This window comes from Ochotona curzoniae, unplaced genomic scaffold, assembly GCF_017591425.1.
Source record: "Ochotona curzoniae isolate NIBS_2020 unplaced genomic scaffold, NIBS_Ocur_1.0 contig_883, whole genome shotgun sequence".
Taxonomy (NCBI): Eukaryota; Metazoa; Chordata; class Mammalia; order Lagomorpha; family Ochotonidae; genus Ochotona; species Ochotona curzoniae.
In genome coordinates, this window is record NW_024466599.1 from 29,803,491 (window position 1) to 29,826,218 (window position 22,728).

A 22,728-nucleotide genomic window follows, 5' to 3' on the forward strand; every position below is an offset into this window, starting at 1 on the left:
TCTTGTTGGCTTGGAATCCCTGTGAGGGGCAGGAGGAGAATATGTGGCCCAGTTAGCCCCTGTTCCAGGCAGGGAGGGCCAGGCTTCTAGCAGAAGGTACAGAGCCCCCCCCCCCCCCGCCCCCACTCCCCTCGGCCTTGCACCTACCTTCCCCGTCCCAAGCTCCATTGAAACCATGTTCTCTGGTTCCATCCAGGGGACACCTGGTGTTCTTTCAGGCTAAGCTGCCCTGAGAAGGGCTTCTATGTCTTTCTTACGCATCCACACCTTGGTAGAGTCTAAGGTGGCCACTTAGGCCAGAGGTCACTTTTTTTTTTTTTCTGAACATCCTTGACCACATGGTGCAGACCCTGAAGGTGGACATAAAACATGTAGGGCGGGGGCCTCACTGCTAGGGGCAAAGACCCGGGTCCAAAGTGTGTTGAGCACCAGTGCAAGAGCCCGTCTGAAGCAGAGGCTGCAGGATCGCCATTCATGGGGCCGCCGGGCGCCAGGCCAAATCTCACGAGGCTCCCCCCAGCCGGTGACAGGGACGCGGGCGGGAGGCTGGGTCCAACTCGCACCCCTTCACGTGCTCGCCCGCTGGAGGCCTGGATGCTGGCAGCGGTGGGCGGCGGGGCCCGGCGTCCCGAGGCCAGAGCTGGCCGCCCGAGCCGCGCTCGCCGGCGTCCGGCCAGCAAGGGCGCGCCGGGGCCCGGGCGCCCCTCCCAGCGGCTGAGCGCGCCCCGCCTGCGCAGCCGGAGCCGAGCGCGGCGCCGAGAGAGGAATCGCAGCCATTTCCTCCGCGCCGCGGTATGTGGCCTGCTCGCTGCCCGGCCGCAGCGCGCCCCTCCCGTGCCGCGCCTGGCAGCTGCCCCGGCCTCGATGCACCTCTCCGGGTTGCCGCCTGGGCGTCCGTTCGTCCCGGGCCACCAAGCCAGCCTTTCCAGCGTCCTCCCCGACGCTCTTCCCCGGCCGGTGCGGGGGACCCCACTCCCTCCTCCGGGCGCCCACTCCTCTCCTTTCCCGGACGCCTTGGAGCGACCCCCCGGCAGGGCACAGCCTCTGAAGAGGGCGCTGACTGGACAGCGTCTCCTAAGGGCGAGTCCCTGGGGCCTCGTGTAAGCCTCGGTCTTTCCATCTCTGGAAATGGCGACCCTCACAATGATGCGCCCCTCACTTGTGCTACCCTGAGGTGAAATGAGAAAACGGAACGGCCCCGACAAAGACCAGCGATATTTGTATTTCTCCGGGTAACTCTACTGCCCTTGGCTTGCAGCACAAGATCTTAACGCCCACCTGCCCCTCGCCTCTCCCAAGCCCAACTTTCGGGTGGAGCAGGCAGGGCGGGCCTTTCAAGTCTGCACAGTGGATGGCGCCTGGCCAGGATGGCGCCCACACGGGAGCTCCAAAGTGCCCGAAGGTCCGGTGGAGCGTTCCCTGTCTTTGTCCTCTCCTCAATCACCAGCCTTTGGAAAGACCCAAGGGACAGTTGTTGACATTTTTTTAAAATGAGGTCATCGCCGCGCCGGAGCAGCCAGATACCTACTGATTAGGGGCCACGTAAAGGTGAGGAAAGCCAGCTTGGGTAGGAGAATGAACGGGCATCCTAGTGTTTGCCAGAAGCAAGTGTTTTGCCTCAAGCAAGGAGTGGTCACCTCTAGCTCCTTTGTCCGAGTATGGATCCCCTAGGAGGAGGGACCTTTTTTTTTTCAGCCTTGAAGTCTTGGAAGGAGCTGTGGGGGCAGGCCGTGAGAGCCAGAGCCCCTGCGACTTGGAGGGTGCCTACACCTGTCTCACCCCTGCCCACAGCTGCCACCGGGGCCACGCCGAGTGGAGCTGGAAAGCCCCGAGTTGCACCAGGCCTGACCACCGAGGGCCTCGCAGACGTGGCAGCACAGCGCGGCACTGCCTCCGGGTTCCCCTGCATGGCCCCTTGTTTTTATTTTGTAACTTCCATTCCAGCTGATCTCAAGGCCAAGAACCTGCCCCTCGCGAGAGACTGGCCTCCTCCTCCCTCCCCCATTCCCCTACAGCTCCAAGCTGCATAAATCCAGGTGGAGGCAGGGCCGGAGACACAGGTGCTATAAATATCCCAGTCCATCGTGGGACTGAGCGAGCTCCCGGCAGCCGCTCCGGGCCCGGCCGCCCACCCCCACCAGCCCGCACTTCCGGCCAGCGCGGCGTGGCTGCCGTGTCTCCCCAGGACTTGATATGTATCTGAGGCCTGGAGTCCCCTTCCTCTGTGGCAGAGTCCCAGCCTCTGAGGGTTTGCCTGCTGTGCTATGTCCACCTCCCTCGCTTCCTTCCTCCTTCTCCACCAAGACTTCTAGGAGATTTCTGCCGGGGGACCCCCAACTGTGGCTTGTCTTTCAGAAAAGCACTCTGTTGCACACGCATGCCAGACAATTGCTATTGCTTTTGGCTGGATGGCAACAGACGAAATCAGATTTTACCGTTTAAAACTTGATTCTTCTTGCTTGAAAGGGGTGGGGGTGGGGAGGGTGAGGGAGAGAAACTGGCTGGAGGCAAAGCAAACCTGAAAAAGAAGGAAGAAGCATATGCAAAGAGGGGGTGGAACCTCAGAACAAAGCCAGTTGCAGGCTGGTGCTGGACTTGGGCCCATGACTTGGTGGGTGCATCTCACTGGAGTGGAATCTCTTGGGTACTGCAAATTCCAACAGGGGAAGAGAGTTGGTGAAGTCCCCCTTGCAGGGGGTTGGGGACTCAAACACAGAAGGTCTTCAGAGAGCAGATGGCTTGAGGAAAATGTGTAAGGAACAAGGCAGGTTTGAAGGTGATGAACAAAACTGCCCCCAAGCCACCGGTGTTCCAATGTAGCTGTGAAACTCAGCTCTGACTGCAGAACCCCCAATTTAAAGCTTGAGGGAGAGAGGCCACACTTCTTTCCAACACAGAGCCTCCTCTGTAGATACCACTAAGGACTCATAGTGGGTAAGTTCTGTCTGCAATTTTGTTTGGAAGGTGCCATCACCTGTCACCTTTGCATTCTGCAGGCAGCCTACTCTGCTACCCCCAGGATACAGATGTGAAAGTGCCCACGGGGTACACTTGGATGGGATGTGAGCCAGCAAGTCCGGAGCCAGCCCCCAGCCAGCCCTCTGGACTCGATTTCAGACCTGTAAGGGAGCCCCAACGGCACTAACTAGAGGCTCATCCCTAAGGGTCCCATTGTGCTTCCTGCAGAACCAGGTATGTGCTTATGTTGGTATGGGTCAATAATATCTCACCTTGGCCCGTAGACCAAAGTGATGGCCTTGCAAGAGGCACCTGTCGCCTCCAGGACCAGGCTGCATGCTCACACCCCATCCTGTTTGTATACCCAACGGGGGTACTGCCCAGTTGGAGAAAGAGAAAGAGCTTTCTTCTTCAGCTCAGTCTCCAACAACCCCTTCTGCTGACCCACTCTTGGATGGACCTTCCCAGTTACAGGTACCATTTTTGTTTTGGATTTTTTTTCTCTTTTTCTCATCTATAGGCAACTCCTTGGTCCATGTACATTGAGTATTTCTCTGTGTTGGGGTGGTTAAAACTTGCAGATGAATGTTTATTTATTTCCTCACTACTAAGGAAATTCTGTTCCTATTTACAAACCTGTCTCCACTTAGTACTTCTATCTGGATCAAAAATTAGGGGATCAGGGATCATGCTGTGGCTCAATAGGCTAATCCTTCACCATCAAGCACTGGTATGCCATATTAGTGCCAGTTTGAGTCCCAGCCATTCCACTACCTGATCCAACTCCCTGCTTATGGCCTGGGAAAGCAGTGGAGGTTGGCTCAAGCCCTTGGGATCCTGCACCCACTTGGAAGAACTGGAGTAGGTTCTTGGCTCCTGGCTTCAACTTGGCTCAGCTCTGGTCATTGCAGCCATTTGGAAAATGAACCAGCAATTGAAAGATCTTTCTCTGTTTCTCCTTCTCTCTGTGACTCTGCCTTTCAAGTAGAAACAAAATAAATCTTTAAAGAAAAAAAAAAGAAGGTATCCCCTACCTGCAACACCCTGCCATCTTTTATAGCCCAGGAATCTCCCTACCTCTCCTCTGTCTTACTTCTACCGTGCTGCAGTCCCACCCCGACTTGCTCTGATGAAGGAAGCATTTAACCAGTCCCGTGGCAAGGTGGAAATCCTCCCCTGAGAACTGTGTGAGGGCAACTAGTGGAGGTAAGTCAGGGAGAGAAAGTATAGCTCCCCAGCCGCCTGTGACAAGGTGATCAGCCATGGGAGAGCACAAGAGAGGTTTCTAGGACTCTAGGAAACCACAAGATGAAAAATTAGTCTTCAGACAGCTGTCATGAAACTACTGTGTGTGACACACGTCAGCCGTCTTCCCCCAAGCTCATCCTCCCCCGCTCGACTCAGCAAACATCACATTCTTCTTAGCGTCCTGGGCCCCTTCTCTACACCCCTTGTGGAGGTGCCTTGTATGATAGACAGAGGCAGGGCCTGGAGGTGATTAGCCGGCTGCCGACTGGGGCTGTGAGTGAGCCTGAAGGAATGGGTCTGGCCCGGGCCCAGGAGCACACAGAGCCCGGAAGAGGAGCTGAATGAAGACGAGGCCCGAGTGATTCACTGGGGTCTGGGCGGTCAGGAACTGCAGAGCGATTTCATTCACCAAGCTGGTGAGCAGCTGTGTTCTCTAAAACAGGGACCACCACAAGAACGAAAATCATCTCCCCTGAATCTGGGGGGCTCTTCCTGCCAGGGCAGGGTGGCCAGAGGGAGGCAACGTTCGGTGTGGTGATGCGAGAGATGAATGTGAAGGTTGCCCGGGTCGGCTTCAGGGTTTCAGCTTGGGGAGTATTGAATTCAGGGTTTTTTTTGTTTGTTTGTTTTTTGTGGCTTTTTTGTTTTGCACTAGCCCCTGTGACAAGTGTGTCAACAGAGCCCCCGGATGTGTACTCTGGGGTGGGGAGAAGCGTGGATGGGAGGAAGTATTTGTAGGGTTTTTTAGACAAACAGGAAGTTCATAATTAGAAGAAAAAGTTCTCTGATGGCTCTTAAAGCCGGTGGATGACATGGCAGAGTCGCAGTTGTTACACATGCTGGTGCAGCCTGTGAAAAGGATGACAACTAGCAGGCAAGAGAGGAAGGGAGGGGTCCCTGCAGGAAGTCACCAAGCTAGTCCAGGGCTGCAGCCTGCTCGCAGAGCCTCGCCTAACCGTCCCCCAGCAGCAAGTGGGGGGGTGGGGAGGAGCCTGTAAAATCCCTCCTGAAGCCCAGCAGTCTCAGTGTTTTTATCCCACTGGGTCAGTCCTAAATGACCCTGGCTTGCAGCTCACCTCATCTCCAGCTCTCTGGTGTCCTGGTGGCTGTGTCTTTTCTGTCTTTGCTGGTTTCCCATGCTTCTCAGTTCCTGTGCCCCTGCCTGCCTACCTGCATACACTCTGCGGTTCACAGCATATGATGAACAAAGACCCCTCTATCCTGCACCTGTCCCCCCCCACCTCCCAGTATCCTCTTCACTTCTCCCCAGCCCGGCTGTCCCTGGACTACACTGTTTGCTTTACAGCCTTCTCCAGTAGGAGGCTCAGCCCTGTTACCAGACCTGGAGGTGAGATGGATATCCTTCTTACTCCTCATTGTCACTTTGAGAAGTTTGTCCTTGAATTTCATGTCATCAGGCCATGTAAATAAATCACTACCCATCCACTGGTCACCGGAAGTCACTTTTCAATTCTGAGCTCCTGCCCCCCTCCGACCTGACCTACTTGATAATGTCTTATCTTGGTGACTTTAGTATGGTGAGGATGGCTCTTCTAACCCCTCAACCTCTTGGGCCCTTGAATTGCTCTTTTTTAAGGATCTTTCCTCTACTCAGCCTGTAGTTATTATGGGCTCCTTCAGCGGTGACTTCCCTGTTTCATGCATCCCACTCCGCAACCTGCTGCCTTTCCACCTCACCTCCCTACCCATTTCCAGCCATCCATGGACCCCGTCAGAATCTCTAAGCTGTTGAACCCTTCTCTGTTGCCCACCTCTCTGATGCTCCTCTCCTGACCAGGTGTGCCAATCTTTATATGATCATTGCCCTTTTGCACCTGCCTAGCTCCTTCCCACTCTCTTTCTTGGTCATATTCACCTGCCACAATGATGACCATTGTGAAATGCAACTCTGTCCACACATGCGCAGTTGAGCCTGACTAAAGTAAAACAGTCATGGTGTTTGATTTCACCTTAAGTTCATGAAAAATTAGCCATAAGGCTGATCAATAGGCATAAAAAGAGTTCCATGGTCCATTCTGTCACTTCTGCTCTTAGAAGACAATTTCGTGCCTTCTTGTCCCTTAACTTTTCCTTCCCATCCTCACTCTCCACTAATAATCAGATTCTGTTTTCACTGGCAAAGCAGTAGCCTAAAGACAACACTGTGGTTCCTCCACCACCACGTTTGTCCCCTGATCAGCAGTTGCGTCTTCATTCCTTGCACCTTTCCGACCAGTCCCCACCCACCAAAACAACTTTCTGCACCCCATCCAATCCCCACCAGCTATTCAAGGACATTAGTTCAGTGATTCTCTTTTTTATCTCCTAGGCTAAATGATCCATCTCTGCAGAATCATTGGAACCAGACACAAGCATTCAATCATGTATCATATCTTCAAAAAACAAGACCTTTTAATGTATGTCCTTCCCTTTGTGGCCTCCATCCAATTTTTGAGAACCAACTCCCCAAAAACTCATTCATACTTGCTCTGTCCAGTTCCTTTCCTCCAATTTTCTATAACCTAACTTCTGATCAGGCTTGCATGCCCATGGCACCAGGAAATTGCCATGACTTCTGTGCTGCATTTAACAAAGGTCACGTCTCAGCTCTCATCGATTGATTAATGCCATCTGGTGTAACAGGCCACTTCTGCCTCCCTGATAAAGATTCTTTTCTGAGATTCATCTCAAATCATCTTGCCATCTTGGTTTTCTTCTGACCTCTGAATCTTCTTGGTCTTTCTCTTCTAGCTCTCCCCTTTTCCCTGACCCGTAAATGTTGAAGCATACAGAGTTCTTCCTCTGTTCTTCTCAGCCTCTTTAGATGATATCCTCTAGAGAGATGATTTTATATACCTGGGAAGGCAAAAGATGGCCCAAGTACTCAACCCCTACCATCCATGTGGAAGACCTGGTTAGGGCTGGACTCCTGGCTTCAGCTTGGACTACCCTGGCTCTTATGGACATTTGAATGAACCAGCAGAGGGAGAGAGAGTGTGTGTGTGTGTGTGTGTGTAAGCATGTCTCCCTCCTTCTCTTTCTCTCTCCTACTCTCCCCATTCTCTTCCTCCCTTCCTCTTTTCTCTCTCTCCTTTTTTTCTCTTCCCCCTATCTCTGTCCCTCTCTTCCTCTCTAACATCTCACTTTGTCACTCTGCATTTCAAATAAGTAAATCTTTAAAAATAAGATATATGATTTTCAATGCCACCCATATGCCCATGGCTTCCATAATTCATCTCTACATGCCAACCCCTTCCCTGAATACTAGATCCAAACGTCCAAGTATATGCTGCATCTCTCCAAACTTAAAATTCCAAAACGGAAGTCTTGCTAGGCTCCACCAGACTTCACTAATCACAGTTTCTATCACAACTAATGACAATTCTGTTTTCCCAGTTGCTCAGGCAAAACACACACACACACACACACACACACACACACACACACACACAAACCACAAAACAAAATTTGGGGTTATCTTTGATTCCTTTCTCACACACACACATCAATCTGGCAGAAATGACTACCTACCTTCAAAAACATTCCCAGAATCCAATCACTTCCTATCTGCTTTGTTGTGCCTGACATCTCTCACTTGGGTTCCCCTGGATGGTAATGGAGCCTCCTGTGACATTTTCTAGCTTCCAGTCTTATCTTCAATACAACAACAAGGATACTTTTCAAATGTAGCTTAGCTCACTTTCCAGCCAAAACCCTCAGTATCCTGGCCCCTAATGTCTGTTAATGTGACTCAGAAGTTAACTCCTCATTTTTCTGAGTATAGAAGCCACGAATGTTTACAGTGACTAACAATATCCCTTGATGTGTCTACCCCACTCACCTCTCCTTCTTCCCCTTCCGAGTCTCCCTTCCCTGTCCATTTCTGAGCCTTCCAGCTGTTCTAGAAGCCCATCAGACAACCTTCCATACTGAGGCCTTTGCTCTGTCCTGACCCCTCTACCTGAGTACTCTAGCTCCTGATAGCTGCATGTTGAACTTTCTTATGCCTCTAGTATTCAAATCTCACCTCAGTAAGGTCCTTCCTGACCACCTGATCATCCTTAACCTTCATGGACTTTCTCTTTGCTGTCCCCATAGCCGCCGTGACAACTAACAGATGATGTAATGTATGTATTGGTTAGGTTTGCTTCTGATTGTCTGTCTTCTCCTGCCAGAATCAGTGTTTGGCACATGAGAAAGAGACAAGTCAACATGTGTTTTTTGTTTTGTTGTTTTTGAATGAGTAAGAAGAATCCACAGAGAGATACTGCTGCTTGTTCAATTACCAGAAATGACTAGGCCAAGAGCAAAGAGGAGAATGGACATAGAAATAGCAAGTTAACCATAAACACGTATGTGATTTATGGGTATAGTGAGGTCAGGTTGAAATGAAGACCTAAACAATATGCCTATAATTACATAATAGATACCTTCCACGTGGCAGGTAATACTTTGGATTTGTCTTTATATAGGGTAAACAAAGGCCTAGGCCAATGAAACTGGCTCACCCAGTTCCATCAGGAGCAGTGGCCTTTCAGCTGCTTTCCCACTCTTACAATGAGCTATTTATGCAGTTCCACAGAGAGGTTTGAGTGCAAAGGGGGAAAAAGGTAGGACTGTAAATTTGAAAAATTGAACCACCTCTGAAAAAGAAACACCTCTCTTCTATTCCTTCATGTACCCTCTCGGCAGAGGATGCAGCATCCTCAGGCCTGTTTCCTTAGAGTTCCACCATTACCAGGCCAGATGTGCAAATAGTCATGCTTGCCTGGCCTTACCATGGCAACTGGAACTGAATTGTGGGGTCATGTTTTCTCTTCCTTCAAGAGTGATTACCAGCATGTCTTTTCTCCAGAGAGGTCAGTGCTATGTCAGGAGCCTCTGCACAAACCAATTCACAGGAGGCTTCCAGAGCGCTCTGGGCATCAGGGTTAGAGACCCACAGTGTCTGCCTCATTGCTGACCCAGCGGCTTGAAGCTACAGCAGAGTGCAGCCTGGAGGCCTGACCATCCTGAGCCAGAATGCCAGAAGCCTTTCCAGTCTTGAGGTTTCACATCACAACACACCTTACCAACCCTGGCCATTTCTTAGATTCTGGCAGATGTTCCAGAAGATCCCCCTTACCTGACATGATGACAAGACCCCAGTGGAAAGCCCTGATTCTCAACCCAAAAGGCAATGATGTTTTCCTACAGTAGAGGTGCCTTTCACCATAAGGTATGGACTGGGGACTTCAAATATTCCATGAAGTGGATTAAAAAGTAAGTTTATTTTGGGTGGAAAATTTTTTGAAATTCATGTATGGATTTTTAAATATACATTTTTCATGGATCTTTGTAGGCCCTGTCATATGGACAGACTGAAATATAATAAGGAGGCCCAGTAGGGTTCAAAGGAAGCAAAAGACAATAAAAGAAAGCACTCTTGTAGAAAAGGATAAAGTAGTTAAAATATTTGTAACTTGTAATGAAATGCCGGAAGAAAGTAAGAATGAATGAGTGTGTATGATTTTTAATCTAAGAGACATAAAACAAAGAGCTCCTATTCCATGGCTAACTGTCCAAACCCCTGCTTAAGCCAGGAGCCAGGAACTCAATCCTGGTCTACCATGTGGGTGGCAAGAACCCAATTATTTGAGCCATCACTGTTGTCTCTCAAGGGCTGCATTAGCAGGAAGCTGGAGTCAGAAGGTGGAGCCTGGGTTTGACGCATGGTACTATTGTATTGGTATACAGGCATCTAAATCACTAAATACCTGTCCTAGGAAGTATATTGTATATATATTTTTCCCTTTAAGATTTTGTTTGCTTGAAAGTCAGAATAACAGAGAGGGAAAGACAAAAAAGAGAGGCCTTCCTCTCTGCTGGTTCATTCCCCAAATGGTTGCAAAGGCCAGAGCTGGACTGATCTGAACCCAGGAGGCAGGGGCTTCTTCCAGCTCTCCAACTTGAGTGCAGGGGCCCAACAATTCAGGCCATCTTCCGCTGTTTTCAGGGAGTAGGCACATATTCAGGGAGTAGGACTGAAAATGGAGCAGGTTGGAGGCCAAGTGCAATGGCTCAATTCACTAATCCTCTCCCTTCAAATGTCAGGATCCCGTATGAACACTGAATTATATCCCAGCTGCTCCACTCCCCATCTAGCTCTCTGCTTGTGACCTAGGAAAGAAGTAAAGGATGGCCTATAGCTTTTGGGACCCTGCAACCTGTGTGAGAGACCCAAAAGAGGCTCCTGACTTCAGATTGGCTCAACTCCAGCTGTGGTGATCACTTGGGGAGTGAACCAGTATTGGAAAATTTCTCTGTCTCTCCTTCTATCTGTAAATCTGCTTTTCCAATAAGAATAAATAAATCCCTTTTTTTAGAAAAAGAAAACATGGCAATTGGGACTTGGCCTGGAGCCCATGTGGGATGCTAGTACCATGGTAAGCAGCTTTACTTGCTATGCAACAGTGCTAGTTCCTGGGAAGTGTATTCTTCATACACAATATAGCATCTCTTTCTTCCAGAGTAGAACTTTTGTATCTTCGTATGCTCACAGAACTCAGCCATGCTCTCCCTTGCCCCCATGCCTACCTGCTTTGTCTAACACACTCATCCACTCACTCACTCATTGCTCTCTCCTCTCCCTGCTTTCCTGGACCTTCTCTTTCCTCCATTTCCATTGTAAAGATTTATGACATATCTCTGACTCCTTGTGAGTCTCGTCTCATTTTAGTCACTTCTCTCATCAGGTCAGCAAACCAGTGGACCTATAATCTTTCTTGGTAAACAGGTGACCTGGAGATATACATGTGGAGCTATGACTTAATTGTATGCTTGGTTAGGATCCTAGGCTATGGAGCTAAACTACCTGTATTTTAGATTCTGGTCTTGGAGACTTGAGCGACTTACAGAATCTGTGGAAGCCTTAGGTTACTCACCTGTAACATAAGTATCATGAGAATTAAACAATATAGCATGGGTAATGTGCTTGGCATGCTGGACTCAATAATCTTAGCAATGTAATTTTCTAATGAAAATAACTGCTGGGGCTGAAATGTACATCAGCAGATTTCAATATCCTTGATAAACTGAGCAAAAGAAAGATGAATTCTCATTTGGGCAAGTGGTCAGCTTGGTTCTCTAGATATCCCTGCAAATGTGGCCATGAGGATCTATGGCGCCAAAGGGGACTTTAGGGATCACGGCCAGTCACACTCTCCTTTGTTCCTGGAGATTTAGCATCGACTTGCCTATCATGCATTGGAGGAAGGAAGACAAGAAGAGGAATTGCTTTCAGCTGGCCCTTGTCTTTAAATAACCAGGGTACAAAATTGCTTAGACATAAAGGAGACCATGTGTAAAACATTAGTTAAGTTCAGATATAAATCTAGTCTTTGACCAGTCCAGAGCTAATCAATATACTTCTCTACTCTCTTTGAACTTTGAGTTTTCTGGCAAAACAGAAATCCCAAACCCCGTCCAAAACCATAGTCCAGACAGCCCAGCTTCTGCACTCCCTCCCTCGTGTCACATTGTTGACGGAACTGCTCTTGTTACCACACTCATTCCAGTGGTGATTCAAATTCTTCTGCAAAAATGGGCTGGAAAGAGAAAAATGCTCTTGTAATCACTTAGTAAGGAATCTTGGACAAGGAATACAGAGCTGGGAGTATGGATTTACTCTTCCCCTTTGTGGGTGCTTTTTTTCTCTTATTTTCATTAAAATAACATGATGAACTCATGTTGAGATGAAAATTTATCCACAATATGAATTTTGATTAAAATGGAGACTGGCCTGTTTGAAGCTCATCAAGAATTGTTTTGTTTAAGTTATAAACTCACAAATACTTGAAATATGTTTGAGTGTATCAGTTTTAGACAAAGATATTCTTTTCCAAAAATCAAGACTATGATTTGGTGGTGAGGAGGAACCAGCAGTTTCACTTGCAAGGCAGACAGGGAAGTAAGTGGTGGATGAGAAAGATCCACTCAACAGCTACAGCAGGCTCCCCTCGAAGATTCATGACCATGTTTCAATACTGTCCTGCAATTCATTCCAACAGATTTTACTATAACTGTAAATCAGCAACAGCAACTGCTGCTGTTACCGGTGCTAGCTTTGCCTCAAAAAGAGGAATTTCAGGACATGCAATGTAATCCTCTTACTATCTAGGAGAAAAATCAGCCCATTTGTCATGAGAACTGAAAACATCGGCTAAGTCGTATATCAAGTGTTGGAATTCTGTGCCTCAGTATCATAGATCTTTTGAAAGCAAATAAGGACACATGAGCAGTGGTCAGATACAACAGTCAAAATAATTTAAGTTGGGGCAACTAAATATAACCAACAACAACAAAAAAATGTTCTATCAGGCCAGCACTGTGCTGTAGTAACCTAAGCCTCTACCTGTGGATGACAGTTCATGTCCTAGATGCTCCACTTCAGATCCAACTCCCTGCTTATGATTCAGGAAGCTGCACAGGGTGGCTGGGGTTCTTGGAACCCTGCACCCACATGGGAAACCCAAAAGAAGCACCTGGCTCTTGGCTTCAGATTGACTCAGCTCCAGCCTTTGTGGCCATTTAAAGATGAACCAGTGGATGGAAGATCTCTCTCTCTCTCTCTGTAATTTCATTTTTTAAATAAAAATAAAACAAAAAATTTTAACTCAATTTATCTACTGCAAATCCGTTCCAGGAAAAAGGTAAGAAAAAGCCAACCAACACCATTTTTTTAAAATGTTCTGAGCTCATCGCAGCAAGTGAATCCTTACCCTTAGCAGATGTATAAATATTTATATAAGGCAGGGGGTTCATAACGGGAGAGCGTAATCAAAGCAGTACAAACAGAGTTCCTCCCTCTGACTTGACTGGCCTTCTTCCCATTAGAGTCATTGTTGCTTCACAGCATCCCCAGAATGAAAGGACTTCGAAAGGTCATTTGCCTTGCAAGCCAACCAGCAGCCCTGGGTATCACTGAGGGGAGGTGGTTGGCAATACAGAAACTTGGTTCCCACCCGGACTCTCCCACCCTTCCTGACTCAAGAGCTACCCTCTGACAGGCTCCGCAGTGATTCATACGCACAAGGAAAGCTAAGATGTGCCATGCCAGGTCATTCTCCTGCCTCTGAGCAAAACAGGACACAAAAGAGAAGCCAGTCTCATTCAGGCGATTTCAGGTCCTTTACGGAGCATGCTGTTTGAGTCACTGAGGGGAAAAAGAGAAACAAACCTATTTTAAGAAATCTTGCATAACATAACCAGGCTGGCAGCTTCTTCTATACATTCAAGTACCTGTTCTTGGAAGCACTGCCAATTAGGCCAAAGGAAAGCAAACCAGATAGGGCAATGTGTTCAAATAAAAAATTTGTTCCCTTAACATTTTTCTCTCCCTTATGTTAAAGATATATTTATTTGAAAGTCAGAGTTACACACAGAGAGAGAGAGAGAGAATCTTCCAAATTCTGGTTCACTCCGCAGATGGCCACAACAACCAGTTTCCCACATAAGTGACAGAGGCTCCAGTACTTGGCCATCTTCTGCTGCTTTTCCCAGGCCAGTAGGAGCTGGATCATAGTGGAACAACTGGGACACTAGCCAGTGTCCCTGCGGGAAGTCTTGATGACAGAGCGCAGTTTTATCTGCTGTACCACAGTTCTAGCCCCAACATTTTTTTCAGAGTAGAAGTCCTTAATAAGGCGAAATCCAATTTATTAATTTTCTCTTACAAATTGTGCTTTCGGTAGTGTACCCAAGGAATCTTTACCATATTCCAGGTCACAAAAAGTTTTCACCTTTTCCCTTCAAGAAGTTTTTTTTTAAATGAAATAGTTCCAGTAGCATTTATAGAAAATTCTGATCTTTCGCTACTAAATTGCCTTTGCACCTGTATTGAAAGTTAGTGTTGGGTGGGGCGAATCCCAGTGCCTATAAAACTGTGTCACATAATGCAACATGTAATTAATTAAATTTAAATAAATAAATAAAATAAAATAAATAAAAAGGAACTTAAAAAAAAGAAAGTTAGTGTTGGGGTCGGGGGTGGCATTGTGGCATAGCAGATAAACTGGCCATGTCAACATCGTATGTGGGTGCCAGTTCCTCTCTTAGCTGCTCAGCTTCCTTTCCATTTCCTTGTTTAATGACCTAGGGAAAGCAGTGGAAATGACCCAAGTGCTTGGGCCCCTGCCACACATTTTGAAGACCTACACGATGCCCCTGGTTTCAGCCTGCTATGGGCTGTGTGAAGCAGCCACATCTACTCTAACCCTTGTGATGTTGACTAGACCTACCGCAGTGCCTGCACCCCAGACAGAATTCTAAGCCTTTCTTTTTCCTCTTGTAAGATCTAAGTATCTGGGTTCAACCAACCACACATTAGTCCCCAATCTGCGTTTTTCATGGTCCATCCACAATGTGAGGTTTAAAACCGCTGTGATTAACCCTGAAGCATAGGCTGTTCTACAGAAACCATCTCAGTCTGCACATGGCAGCCTGCTGGTTTGCATCAAGGCACAGCCTTGGCAGCCAGGGGGGCCAGGTTTTGCCCTGAGCTCCCCCTGCAAGCCTAGAGTGAGAACATGGGGGAAGAAACGTTCTCAGGTGGATGCAACTCCTATACGTAAAGGCTGCTTTGTTTGAGTGCTTCCAAATGCTGCTATATTAGCAGGACTAATTAACTTAAGAATTAATTTTTTACGGGCCCAGTGCGGTAGCCTAGTGGCTAAAGTCTTTTCCTTTCATGCACTGGGATCTCATATGGCACAGGTTCATATCCCAGCTACTCCACTTCCCATCCAGCTCCATGCTTGTGCCCTGGGAAAACAGTCAAGGACTGTTGCACCCAGGGACCCTGCACCCATGTGGAAGACCCAGAAAATGTTCTGGACTTCTGGCTTCAGATCAGTGTGGCTCCACCATTGTGGCTGTTTGGGGCATGAATCAACAAGTGGAAGATCTTCCTCTCTGTGTATTTGACTTTCCAATGAAAATAAAATAAAATAACTCTTTAAAATAAAAGAATTAATTTTTCTAGGGTCTGCAATGGTTGCCTAATGGCTAAAGTCTTTGCTTTCCATACACTGGGATCCAAAAACGGATGCCAGTTTGTATCCCAGCTTTTCCACTCCCAATCCAGCTCCCTGCCTGTGGTCTGGGCAAGCAGTCAAGGACAGCCCAAAGCTTGGGTGACTTGAAATAAGCTCATGGCTCCTGGCTTTGGATCAAATCAGCTCAGTTTCAGCCGTTGCAGCCACTTGGGAAGTAAGTGAACCAATGGATGAAAGATCTTTCTGTCTCTCATTCTTTTTGTATATCTAACTTTCCATAAATAAATAAATAGACAAATCTTTAACAAAGAAAGTTAACTTTTAAAAATCAGGAGTGATTTGAGCATTTCTCCAAGGAAAGAATAGACCCAAAGAAATGGATCAAGAATGTGTTAAAGACGATGGACACTGACAAGACAGAGGCTAACAAGGCGCCCCTGGGGCACACACTCTCTCTCTCTGACCCCCCAGTACCTTCAGCCTCAATACAGACCAAAGAATCTACGGAGTGCATGTCTTCCCTAAATGTTTAACAATGAAAATTCTCTCACAAAAACTGCCGCCTTTGACCTGCGTTCTATAATATTTTCAGATACCTTCACCTGACTCCTCTCATTATCAGTAAATCACCTTGTGACCTCAAGACTTCACAGTCACTGATGTGTGACTTCCTGTATATTTTTTCAATATTTTCTCGGTTACTGACAGAAGTGAAAGACAGCCACAAGTTAGAGCTCTTGGGTTGTGTGTGTATGTGAATTTTTTTTTCTTTTGAAAGCAGTTCTTAGTTACTGAAAGTATTTGAGAAGAAAACATCACTCATATCTTCGCCACTTACAACACAACTTTTGAAAAAAAAAAAAAAGCAACAACAACAACAACAAAACCCAGGGCCCAGTGCAGTAGCCTAGTGGCTAAATCCTCACCTTGCATGCACTGGGATCCCATATGGGCACCAGTTCTAATCCCAGTGGCTCCACTTCCTATCCAGCTCCCTGCTTGTGGCCTGGGAAAGCTGTCGAGGATGGTTCAAGGCCTTGGAACCCTGTACCATGTGGGAGACCCAGAAGAAGCTCCAGGCTCCTGGCTTTGGATGAGCTTAGCTCCAGCCATTGAGGTCACTTGGGGAGTTAATCATCAGACGTAAGACCTTCTTTTCGGTCTCTCCTTCTCTCTACATATCTGACTTTCCAGTAAAAATAAATAAATCTTAAAAAAACCAAAAATTTATTTCTTTATTTGAAAGTCACAGTTATATATAGTGAAATATTTTTCATCCAATGGTTCATTCCCCAAATGACCACAACAGAGCTGGGCCAGGCAGAAACCAGGAGCTTCTTCCAAACCTCCAATCTGGATGCAAGTTTCCAAATACAAAGATCATCCTCCACTGTTTTCCTGATCCATTAATAAAAAAGTCAGACTGGAAATGAAGCAGGTGGGACTTGAGCTGTCACCCATGTGGGATGCCTGCTCCAAAGAAGGTGGCTTTATCCACTACACCGTAGTGCTGACTCCAATCACTTTTTTTTTCTCCAAATTTACTTCAGGTCTTTAGTCAGTTGTAAAAATACTTTTTCTAACTGTAATGTCCATATAATTTTTGTTTTCTGCCTTTTCATTCAATATCACTTCATCAGCACTTTCCCTATCCCTGTATAATCCTCCTGTCTGTCTTTCTTGTGGCTGCCTGGTTTTCCATGGATATGTCATCATTTGTTCAACCATTGCACCAACTGCTGTGTCTTAAGTTTCTTCTTTTCGCTACTGTAAGTGTTCTGCCATAAAAATTTCGTGCATATAATGATTTTCTCCCTTTTTGGGGAAATATTTCCATGGTAGAAATTTCCAGGACTGTGATGATCATGTTTGAACAGTTTGAATGAGTTCAGGGGATGATGAACCCCTAAAGAGGCAGTAAAGTTATCAGCCCATGTCATGGATCGATTGGTAAAATTAGTTACGGTGCAGAGAGGTCAGGATACTTCCTAAAGCCACTTGCTGTCTGTTTTCTCATATCCAGAATGGTCCAAGCTGTATAAGGTCAGTGCATCTGGGGTCAGTGTTGTAGCATGGTAAGGGATAGCCACTGTCTACAACACTGGAATCCCATAGGGGCAACAGTTTGCATCCTGGATGCTCCACTTCTGATCCAGCTCCCTGCTAATGGCCTGAAAAAGGCAACTGAACGTGGAACAAGTGCTTCGGACCCTGGCACCCGTGTGGGAGACTTGGATGAAGCTTCTGGCTCCTGGCTTCAGCCTGGCCCAACCCTGGCTGTCGCAATCATCTGGAAAGTGAACCAGCAGATGGAAGAGCTTTGTGTCTGCCTCTCTCTCTCTCTCTCTCTCTCTCTCTCTTTCTCTGACTTGCAAAATAAATAAATAGATCTTTAAAAAGAAAAAAAATCATACATTTTCATCGTGTTAGCCCACTGAAACCCACTTGTAAAAAAAATTGTCAATTCCTCAATTCTTCTCACATTAAAGAGATTACCCTCTGGAATAATTCTGAAAACTCCAAACAAAGTCATGGAGTGAACCAAAGATCCATTTCCTGAGATTAGCTTGTCCTGAAAATGCGATGAAGGCATCCAATATGTATGGCAGGAGGGGCCTTGGGGAAGGGGCTCAGGTCAGGTATGATTGGAACGCCAGGGTCACAGTTGTCTCCAGCAAATTGGGCCCTGGGAGCTGAGTCCAGGCAGCCAAGTTGAAAGGCAAACACAGACTGCAGCTGTTGAGGATGTAGTCTCTGGACAGAATGGATAGAGAGCTGGGTGTGGCCACCCAGAGGCCAATTTCCACCCCACCCTGCAGGCCCAGTGACTGGGGCCCTGAGAAAACTTTCCGTGTTGCATTCCAGCCCTTCTTGCTTGACTTAGTGAGGAGCTGGGCGGCTGGCTGCAGGACTGTCTGACCGGGCTGCACACACCTCCCTTAGTGGCAATCCCTGCAAGACGCTGTTCTCTGGGGAGACCAGGTCTAGAAAGCGAGGACTGGGCCTGATCTGCCACAGCTGCACAGTCTGGTCTGTAGCCCTGAGTGTCAGGTACAAGGAAATACCACAACTGCCCTCCAGGGACTGAGTGACAGTGCAGCGAGTGTGCAGGTCTTTCCTATGTTGCATAAGTAAGTGCTGAGCTGCATCCGAGACACTGTCCCCTTCCATAGTTTCCCAGAACATTTGTCAAGAGACCCATGGGCTGCATCACTAAGCAGGAAATCTTCATTATTCATTTCAACATCACTTTTCTTGGAAACCCAGACTGCTCCACTCTCCAGAAATAATCCATCAAAGTTTTCTCTTTGTGGAAGTCACACTGCAAAAACTACCATCATCAAATTCCCCATGTTAGGAGCCCTGCTTTATTATGTAATAACAGTCAAGAGGGAAAAATGGTTCAGACACTGATATAAACTCTTTATCCTAACTTACAAAAATTGGCTTCTATTTCTTTTGAAAATCAGAGAGAGACAGAGATCTTCCATCTTTTGGTTCACTTCCTGAATACCCACATTAGCTGAGACTGGATGAGGCCAAGGCTGAGCGGGAACTCAGTTCAGATCTCCCACATGGGTGGTAAGGATCCAAATACTTGAGCCATCACCTGCTCCCAGGGTGCACATTAGCAAGAAGCTGGAAGGCAAGGGGAGCCAGGACTTGAACCTAGGCATTCCAGTGGGGCATAGGCATTCCAAGTGGGGTCTTAACCACTATACCAAATATCTGTCCCTATTTTAATTTGTTTTTATTTTGTTTTTATTTAAAGGTAGAGTTAAAACAAAAGGAGAGACAGAGAGAGAAAGGAGAGAGAGAGAGAGAGATCTCTTCCATCTGCTGGTTCACTCCCCAAATGGCCTCATTGGCTAGAACTAAGTTAATCCAAAGGCAGGAGACTGGATCTTCTTCTAGGTCTTCTACATGGCTGCAGAGGCCTAAGACCTTGGGCCATCCTTTGCTGCCTTTCCAAGAACTTAACAGGGAGCTTAGTTGGAATGGAACAGCTGGGCCTTGAACCATCACCCATATTGGATGCTGGCATCAAACATAGACATTTGGCCTACTACACCAAAGTGCCAGTCCCCTTTTAAAAATTTTTAACATGAAAAATTTCAAACATGAAATGAGAGAATGGAATGATGAACCCCCCGGGACCTACAGTCAAGCTTTGACAAGCTTCCCAGGTGTCACTCTCGTTTCGTCTGTGGCCATCCACTCCTACACTTGTGCTCACTGTTCTTTCGTTACTGATATTTTTAGAAGCAAGTACCAGACACAACATCATTTCACTTATTAATACTTCAGTGTGCACCTCTAACTAACACTTTCTTTTTTAGATATAAACTTTAGAGACTAGTATTTAGTTAGCATGTGCTGGTTCCTAGGGAACATACATATTTAGTGCAAGGCATGACCCTAGGACTCTTTACACCATTGATGTCCTGATAGCTCAGCAGAGAAACACTTTGGAAATTCACAAACTCCCCAAGGGAAACAAAGAAATGTCCTGGCCCTGGGTACATTGCTATTTGCAGGGTATGCGCAAGGCTGTGGCCTAGGAGCTTTCAGAGCCGGAAGCAGAGTGGTGTCAACTTTGTTCAGTTCCCCTGAATAATTCAAGCCTCATTCCCTCCTCTAAAAACCACCTGACTTTTTTTGTTTGCTTTTTTGTTTGCTTTTTTTTTTTAGCCTTCCTCCACCTATCACTTACCACCTATTACAAGCATCATCAAAAGAGAAACACCCAAGTTTGTTGAAAAGATAGTCCCTTAAGAAAGAAGAAAGAGAGAAAAAGAGAGAGAGAGAGAAAGGAAGGAAGGAAGGAAGGAAGGAAGGAAGGAAGGAAGGAAGAAAGAAAGAAAAGAAAGAAAGAAAGAAAGAAAGAAAGAAAGAAAGAAAGAAAGAAAGAAAGAAAGAAAGAAAGAAAGAAAGAAAGAAAGAAAAAGAGAGAGAGAGAGAGAGAGGGGGAGGGAGGGAGGGAGGGAGGGAGGGAGGGAGGAAGGAAGGAAGGAAGGAAGGAAGGAAGGAAGGAAGGAAGGAAGGAAGGAAGAAAGAAAGAAAGAAGAAAAAGATGATTCCGCAGTGGGCCCTGTATGCATATGGAGCAGAAGGGCACTGCTGCTTGTACCTGGAGCCGACTCTGCTTCTGCTTGCTGTGCGTTCTGGCTTTGCCATCTGCATCTTATCCACGTGAGTCTCGTGCTACAGGGAGTTATGCAGAGGAACTAAGTGGAGGTAACTTAACCTGCAGTGAAGATGGGCCTGTGTGGACACAGCTACCTTTAGGGCAGAGTGATAAGCCTAAACTAAGCCAGGGAGATCCTATTAGGGCTCTGGGCTGCTGCCTGTGCAGCCCCAGGGTCCCAACCCAAAGGCCTGCGTCAGCCCTAGGCTACGGCCATGTGTCTGTTGTTTCCTTCAGAAAACCCTGGTCCCTCTTGTTGTTGTCTTCCTCCAGGGTCTCATGGCTTGGTGCGGGAGCATGCTGGAGATGGATGTGTTTTTTCAAAGGAACCCAGCTGTGGGTGAGGGCTCTGGGTGAGGAGATGGACAGATGTCAGTGATTCAGCCAGCATTGACCCACACATCATTTCCCATACATCCTTCACTTGGAGGTCCTGGCAGATATCTGCATCTCCTGCCCCTTAGCCCAAACCGCTGCTTCAGATCTCTGCACAAAGACCTCAGTCCTGGGGAGCCTTCCCTTACCACCTTGCATGTGGTGGCACAGCCACTTGCTACTGCAGCCCTTTATTCCTCTTATTTATCTCTCTACCCCCTTGTCCCACTTTGAGGCATGGGTATTAGCTGTTGTCTGGCCACTGCTGTATGCCCCACACCTGGAACAGTACTAGGCATTCATCAGGGCTTTGTGGCATTTATGCAGAATGAATTATTCCCTTGGGAGCAACATCTTGCCCTTTTCTTCAGCCACCCACAGCCAATCCAAGTGGACACGGATTACAAAGCAGAGAAGGGATCCACAGGAAGTCCTTGGAGGAAGCATAGATGTGCTTTCCAGAACTGACACTGACCCCAGGAACTCAACAGTTGGGATAGGAATGTCTGCGTCTTAGCTCGTCTGCGTCTCCTGTGGCTGTTGGGAAGCCCAGGACTACCAGCTCATAGCACATCCTTTGTTTCTGGAATGTGTCCCTGCCTTGAGCATTTGTGACATTTCCCAATGGCCGGACACTGACAAACATCTAAGAACACACATGTTAACAACCCCATATCCTTCTCAGAGCGCCACCACTGAAAGGTGTTCCTTCAACAACAGAAAAGATTTATTACCTTCTTTTCCCACAGAAAAACCACAGAAATATTTCCTTCTTGACTGCAGCAGTTGAGTTCCAAGTTTCATTAAAGAACCGGCCAGATGCTTCCTCCTCACTTGTGTGGGAAGAAGTTCAGATAAAGAGCACTTGAAACTCTACCTCTGTACACCTGCCTCACACCTTATTCCCTTCTGACAAGTCTTCCTGCTTCCCCAGGGGTGTGAGCCACCTCCCTAGGCAGCTGGGGCCCTGGGATTACCCCTGACCTCATTCCCTCTGGCATTAATAAAACATGAGGCTGATTGTACTGCGCACCTGCAATATGCCAGTCACTGCGCTTTATATATTGTCTCTAATTCTCAACCTTCAAGCTGGGAGGGTGCCATAGTGTGGACAGCCCTTAGACTGCTGTGGTAGCAAACTCTGTCCTCCTGCCCTCCTGCCAGAAATCACCTTCCTTTTGTCTGTTTGCACAAAGGGAGTTGGCTCCTCCTCACCAGTGCCGGTCCACACTGCAGCCTATTCTTCGGCTTTCACCTGCTTCTGCCTCTGCACCCAGCCTCCCTCTGCTCACTGCGGTTCCTGGCCTGTGACTCAGAGCTGCCATTGTCCCTCAGTGTGGAACTGATGATGCCTCAGGGGCCTACCAGGTAGTACAGTGATCCCCAGGAGTGCTCCCACCTTGGGACCGCATGGACATGTTGCGTTCTCTGGACTGGTCAGATGTGAGGAAGCATCTTGAACTGGTGAGATTAGCCTGGATGATTCTAGTGAGCATGAAATCACCATGAGAATTATTATAGAGAAAAGAGGGAGGCAGGAGAGAGACAAGTGAAGACAGAGCAGAGGTCAAGGGGGCAGGGCCCCTTTGGAAGCTGAATGGGGCAAGGGACTGGCCTCTCCCAGGACCCCCCAGAGAAATCACAGCCCATCTGGCATCTGGATTTGGTTTCTTCTGACCTCCAGACCAGAACAATAATCAACATGTGGTATTGAAAGCCAATAAGCTTGTAATCACTTGTTACACCAGCAACAAGAAGCTAACACAAAGCGAAATGTAGGGAAGCCATATCATTCCAGGTGCTAGGAACAGAGCCATGCTCACCAAAGAGAAGACTCTGAGTAGCCTTTTGCCTGAGATGGCTGCATCCCATGTTACAGTGCTTGGGCTCCAGTCCTGACTCCACTCTGCTTCCAGCTTCCTGCTA

The 22,728-nt window shown here is 47.4% G+C and overlaps 1 long non-coding RNA gene across 1 annotated transcript; it reads left to right on the forward strand.

The window, feature by feature from the left end:
* The first annotated feature begins 20,357 nt into the window (after positions 1-20,357).
* Positions 20,358-22,351, forward strand: LOC121165300. The gene is made up of 2 exons (XR_005885213.1): positions 20,358-20,780; positions 21,552-22,351. It is a non-coding gene; the product is annotated as an uncharacterized LOC121165300 (long non-coding RNA).
* The last annotated feature ends 377 nt before the right edge of the window (positions 22,352-22,728 follow it).